Source organism: Tachyglossus aculeatus, chromosome 4 (assembly GCF_015852505.1).
Source record: "Tachyglossus aculeatus isolate mTacAcu1 chromosome 4, mTacAcu1.pri, whole genome shotgun sequence".
Lineage (NCBI taxonomy): Eukaryota > Metazoa > Chordata > Mammalia > Monotremata > Tachyglossidae > Tachyglossus > Tachyglossus aculeatus.
The window spans coordinates 82997418-83003934 of record NC_052069.1 but is presented as its reverse complement, the minus strand read 5'-3'; the positions used below and the strand labels follow the sequence as shown (position 1 = coordinate 83003934).

The following is a 6517-nucleotide window of genomic DNA, read 5'->3' as shown; positions in this document are numbered from 1 at the left end:
TTTGGAGTCAGAAGTCATGGGTTCTAATCCTGACTCCGCCAACTGTCAGCTGTGTGACTTTGGGCAAGTCCCTTCACTTCTCTGGGCCTCAGTTACCTCATCTGTCAAATGGGGAAGAACTCTGTGAGCCCCCAGTGGGACAACCTGATCACCTTGTAACCTCCCCAGCGCTTAGAGCAGTGCTTTGCACATAGTAAGTGCTTAATAAAGCTTTCGATAGCTCAGCTGGTAGAGCGGAGGACTGTAGTGGTTGTCTCACGGTCATCCTTAGGTCTCTGGTTCGATTCCGGCTCGAAGGACTTAGCTTTTTTCCCCTTCCTTCCTCTCCCCCTTGTCCCCCTCTCCACCCCCCCTCCATCTTACCTCCTTCCCTTCCCCACAGCACCTGTATATATGTTTGTACAGATTTATTACTCTATTTATTTATTTATTTTACTTGTACATACCTATTCTATTTATTTTATTTTGTCAGTATGTTTGGTTTTGTTGTCTGTCTCCCCCTTTTAGACTGTGAGCCCACTGTTGGGTAGGGACCGTCTCTATATGTTGCCAACTTGGACTTCCCAACCGCTTAGTATGGTGCTCTGCACACAGTCAGCGCTCAATAAATACGATTGATTGATTGATTGATTAATAAATGCCATTATTATTATTATTTTTGATTGATTCTGTGGCTTAGACTGACTTTCTGCTCCCTCATAGAACTCACTCTCGCCAGTGGTAAATGATTTCCCAACCAAAGAACCTCTCAGCCAGTTCCTCTCTTCCTCTCGCCTTCCCCTATGTCTCTTCTAATCGGTCCCAAGGTGCTTAGGGCAACTTCTTTTCTTTTCCACTATAAATTTCTCTGGGTTCCCCCTTTCCTGGAGTTTCCTCCCTCCGGGCAGGGGTTCACCACAGGTCTGGGCCTTTCTGTGTTGACACCCCTGCAAAATGAAACGTACTGGACTCCAGCAATCCTACCCAGGAGATGGTAGGCAAGTCAGCAGGTGTGTTTGCAAGCCAGGTCGAACAGGTAAATCCCAGTAAAGCCTTAATTCATTCAATCGTACTTACTGAGCACTTAGTGTGTGCAGAGCACTGTACTAAGCACTTCATGTAACAGGTTGGCAGCAAAGCCTCTCCAGCGCTTAGAACAGTGCTTTGCATATAGTAAGCGCTTAATAAATGCCATCATTATTATTATTATTATTATCAAATATCTCACCTTTGATGTAAAAAATCTGGGATTGAGGAAATGATTGCAGCAAGGCTCGATGAAGCAGATAGAAGGGTATCTAAAAATGCATCAAACAATCAATCAATGATATTTATCGCACACTTACTGAGGGTAGAGCACTGTTTAGTAAGCACCTGGAGAATGCAATTCAATGGAATAGTTAGATACCATCCTTATCCATGAGGAGCTTACAGGGTAGATTATTGATCTAAAATGTTGCTGAAAAGTTATACTAAAGCATATTGCTGTTAAAGGAAATGGAGCAGTCAGATATTGAAGTAAATCAAAATAGACTAGGCAAAATAGGCAAAAATACCATGTACGGTTGATTTTTCCCATAGTATGTTCAGTGGAAATACCACAATCATTATCAGAAAGGAAAATAACCCCAAACAGCAGCAATTACCTTTGAAGTTAAGAATTGCTTGTTTTAATAGAGTTAGGAGAAGGGGAGGAGGAAGAGAAAGAAGGAAAAGAGACGCAGTGTGGTCTAGTCGATAGAGCATGGGCCCGGGAGTCCGAAGGACCTGGGTTCTAATCTCGCCTTCTGCCACTAGTCCGCTGTGTGACCTTGGGCAAGTCACTTCGCTTCTGTGGGCCTCAGTTCCTTCACCTGTAAAATGGGGATTAAGTCTGTAAGCCCCAATGTGGGACAGGGACTGTGTCCAACCTGATTAACTCATATCTACCCCCAGCACTTAGTACAGTGTCTGGCACATAGTAAGTGCTTAGCAAATACCATTAAAAAAGAGGAAGGGGAGGAGGAAGAAGAGGAAAAGGAGGAGGAGGAAGAGGAAGAGGAGGAGGAACAGGAGGAGGAGGACTATAATAGTAGCATTTATTGAACACAGATTTCGTGAGGTGTCCTGTGCTAAGCTCCTGGGAAGTTCACCATAAGGAGCAAATGGGATGTCAACGGCGGGTACTTTCCGGTAGTCGAGTCCCAGCTGCAGATACCGCCAGAAGAACTGGATCAGAGGCAAAGATCCCGCCAGAAGAGCTGGATCAGAGGCAAAGATCCCGCCGGAAGAACTGGATCAGAGGCAAAGATCCCGCCAGAAGAGCTGGATCAGAGGCAAATGGAAGCCGAGTACCAGAGGTCATTGAAATAAGTTTAACGCACTTCACGCACCTTACCTATTTGGATGGATTGTCATGAATGTACCTCACAGCTTTTTTGTTTTTGTATCGTGTTTGTGCCTTGATCTTTAATGTCGTTTGAGTGTTTCATCCTCTCCAGTTCCTCCCACCTCCCTTATTTATTTAGTTTGTAAACACCCTGAGGGCCAGGGACTGTGTCTAACATCCACCAGTACATTCTTTCCCAGTGCTTAGCACAGTGCTCTGCCCCCTGTAAGCGCAAATACTATTTACTACTACTAATACTTGTAGTAGTACGAGTACTCTCGATCAAGAATAATAATAACAATTGTGGTACTTGTTGAGAACTAACTATGTGTCAAGCACTGTTCTAGTCCTGCGGTAGATACAAGGCGATCAGGTTGGATACAGTCCCTGCCCCACATGGGGTTCGCAGTCTTAATCCCCATTTTACAGATGAGGTAACTGAGGCTGAGAGAAATGAAATCACTTGCCCAAGGCCACACGGCAGACAAGTGGTGGAGCTGGGATTAGAACAGGGATTAGAATTAGAATACTACTCAATCAGTGGTATTTTTTGAGCTTTTCCTATGTGCAGAGCACTGTACAAAGCATCTGGGAGAATTAGCAGACACTTTTCCTGCCCATAATGAGTTTGCAGTGCAGAGCGGGAGAACTACATCTATTGCTACGTCTACTACTCCTAATTTGTCAACCCTGGATAGCCTACGTGTGGTGATGTGTGAAAAAAAAACAAACTTGGGCTCATTAAAGAGCAAATGTCCAAGAAGCATATAAAGTATATGGTTTATCAGTCGTTTTCAAAGGAAAAGTGTTTCATTCCAAGGCGAGCTATGTGTTATTCAAAATGGGAATGAGGTAGAGAAAGCATAGAGAAAAACACGGTGTAATCTCCTTGAGTTATGAGAAGTTTCCTAAAAGCAGGCTGAGCCCTAGGAAGTGTGATTTTTCCCTAGAAAATTAGGAAGGAATAAGCAGAAGCCTGGATTTGCAGGTTCTTACTAAAGTTCCCAGGAAAGTGAAATCCCAAACCGAAGATAATAATGATAATAATAATAAGAAGAAGAACAATAATTGTGGTATTTATTAAGCACTTGCTATGTGCCAGGCACCAGGTGGGCTCACAGTATAAGTGTGAGGTTAATGAATCCCTATTTTGCCGATAAGGGACTGAGGCACAGAGAAGTTAAGTGACTTGCCCAAGGTCACACAGCAGGTACATGGTGGAGCTGTCATCTGGTTCCCACACCCGTGGCTCTCTCCACTAGGCCAAACTGCTGGCCTCGTAAAAAGAGGAAGTACAGAATGTTTCCCAGGGAAAAAAACAAAACATTGCTCATGATGGCAAGATCTGGGTTCCTTATGAGAAAGAAGTAGAACACGCAATACCGGAAAGTAGTCAGGGAACTAATACCAACTAGCGAAAGAGAGTCAGTTTGGATAAACCCTGAATGCTTTTAATTGGATCTGGAAAAAGCAGTTGCATTAGCCCATTGGAACAACGTAAAAGGAGGAGATTCCCAGGGATTAATGAATGTCGGGAATGGCAAAGAGCACTCACATCTACTAAACCTGCAAAAGTTACTAAAGAAATTCCCCACAGCAAAACTCCGATAGGGTTTACTTAGATCTAACTTGGATTTGCGGAGTTGAGAGATTACTCTAAGAGAAGCAGCGTGGCTCGGTAGAAAGAACACGGGCTCTGGATTCTGAGGTCATGGGTTCAAATCCCGCTCCACACTTGTCAGCTGTGTGACTTTGGGCAAGTCACTTAACTTACGTAAGTCACTGAGAGAAGCAGCGTGGCTCGGTGGAAAGAGCACAGGCTTTGGAGTCAGAGGTCATGAGTTCAAATCCCAGTCAGCTGTGTGACTTTGGGCAAGTCACTTCACTTCTCTGGGCCTCAGTTCCCTCATCTGTAAAATGGGGATTGACTGTAAGCCCTCTGTGGGACAACGTGATCATCTTGTAACCTGAACAGTGCTTTGCACATAGTAAGCACTTAATAAATGCCATTATTATTATTATTATTATTATTATTATTATTATTATTATTATTATTATTATTATTATTATTATTATTAACTTCTCTGTGCCCCAGTTACCTCATCTGTAAAATGGGGAGTAAGACTGTGAGCCCCCCGTGGGACAACCTGATCACCTTGTAACTTCCCCAGCACTTAGAACAGTGCTTTGCACATAGTAAGCGCTTAATAAATGCCATTTAAAAAAGGGCTTTGTGCAGAACTTGTGGCAGGTTTTTTTCTTCCAAAATAACTCTGAGCTGTCTGCTCACTAGCTTTGTTTTTCTCATTGTAAAGAAATATGTAACATGTCATTTGTTTCTGGACACTTAGAGTGCTTACCACTGGCAGATCATTGTGATGGAAGTAAGAAAAGAAATCTTGGAGATACTTAAAAGCTTTAGCCAGGCTCTTAGTAGTTTGACATCACTGTTACCAATCAATCAATCAATCAATCAAACCATCACATTTATTGAGCCCTCACTGTATGCAGAGCACTGTACCAAGAGCTTTTTTACGGTATTTGTCAAGTGCTTACTATGCACCAGGTACTGTGCTAAACGCTGAGGTAGATACAAGCTAATCAGGTTGCAGTTATAACATTGCTCTGCACATAATAATAATAATAAAAATAATAATGATAATAATGGCATTTATTAAGCGCTTACTATGTGCAAAGCACTGTTCTAAGTGCCGGGGAGGTTACAAAGTGATCAGGTTGTCCCACAGGGGGCTCACAGTCTTAATTCCCATTTTACAGATGAGGGAACTGAGGCACAGAGAAGTTAAGTGACTTGCCCAAAGTCACACAGCTGACAATTTGCGGAGCCGGGATTTGAACCCCTGACCTCTGACTCCAAAGCCCGTGCCCTTTCCACTGAGCCTCACTGCTGCTCAAATACCATTATTATTATTATTATTATTCATCAATCATATTTATTGAGCACTTACTGTGTTCAGAGCACTGTACTAAGCGCTTGGGAAGTACAAATTGGCAACATATAGAGACAGTCCCTGCCCAACAGTGGGCTCACAGTCTAAAATTATTATTATTATTATGGATTGACTGGACACAGTCCATGTCCCACATGGGACTCACAGTCCTAATACCCATTTCGCAGATGAGGTTACTGAGGTACAGAGAAGTGACGTGAGTGAAGCTCAAGATCACAAGAGCTTTGGAGAGTACAATATAACAGAGTTGGTGGACACATTCCTGGCCCATGAGAAGCAGCGTGGCTCAGTGGGAAGAGCCCAGGCTTCGGAGTCAGAGGTCAGGGGTTCGAATCCCGGCTCCACCACATGTCTGCTGTGTGACCTTGGGCAAGTCACTTAACTTCTCTTAGCCTCAGTTCCCTCATCTGTAAAATGGGGATTAAAACTGTGAGCCCCACGTGGGACAACCTGATCACTTTGTACCCCACCATAGCGCTTAGAACAGTGCTTTGCACATAGTAAGTGCTTAACAAATGCCAACATTATTATTATTATTATTATTATTATTATTATTATTATTATTAAAGAAGATCTTAGCATCAGGAACATCAGGCATTTGAGTGTTCTCTGTCTCCCCCTTCTAGACTGTGAGCTCACTGTTGGGTAGGTACCGTCTCTATATGTTGCCAACTTGTGCTTCCCAAGCGCTTAGTCCAGTGCTCTGCACACAGTAAGCGCTCAATAAATACGATTGAATGAATGAATGAATGTTAATGGCTCTTTCTCCTTCCATTTTCCAGAATTCCTACTTATATGAGGACCTATTTGCCCCCCCCCCACTGCCACTTTGTTGCTCAATAATTATTGTGTGGCCTTGGATTTGTTGGGTAGGGACTGTCTCTATATGTTGCTGAGTTGTACTTCCCAAGCGCTTAGTACAGTGCTCTGCACACAGTAAGCGCTCAATAAATATGACTGACTGAATGAATGAATGAATGAATCACCCAATTCCATTCTTCTTCCTAGTTCAATAGCATTGTCCTATATTGCTGCCACGATTTCTCCGGTCAGTCAATCAGTCAATCAATGGTATTTATTCAGTGCTTACTGTGTGCAAAGCAGTGTACTAAGCATTTGGTACATTGCAATAGTATTGGCATCCAGGATCCCTGCCTACAAGGAGTTTACAGTAATCAGGGGGGAGCAAGACTTGAAA

General features: G+C 43.2%; 1 non-coding gene across 1 annotated transcript; it reads left to right on the top strand.

The window, feature by feature from the left end:
* Positions 1–210: 210 nt before the first annotated feature.
* Positions 211–299, top strand: TRNAY-GUA. Its single transcript is given in 2 exon segments — positions 211–247; positions 264–299. It is a non-coding gene; the product is annotated as a tRNA-Tyr (tRNA).
* The last annotated feature ends 6218 nt before the right edge of the window (positions 300–6517 follow it).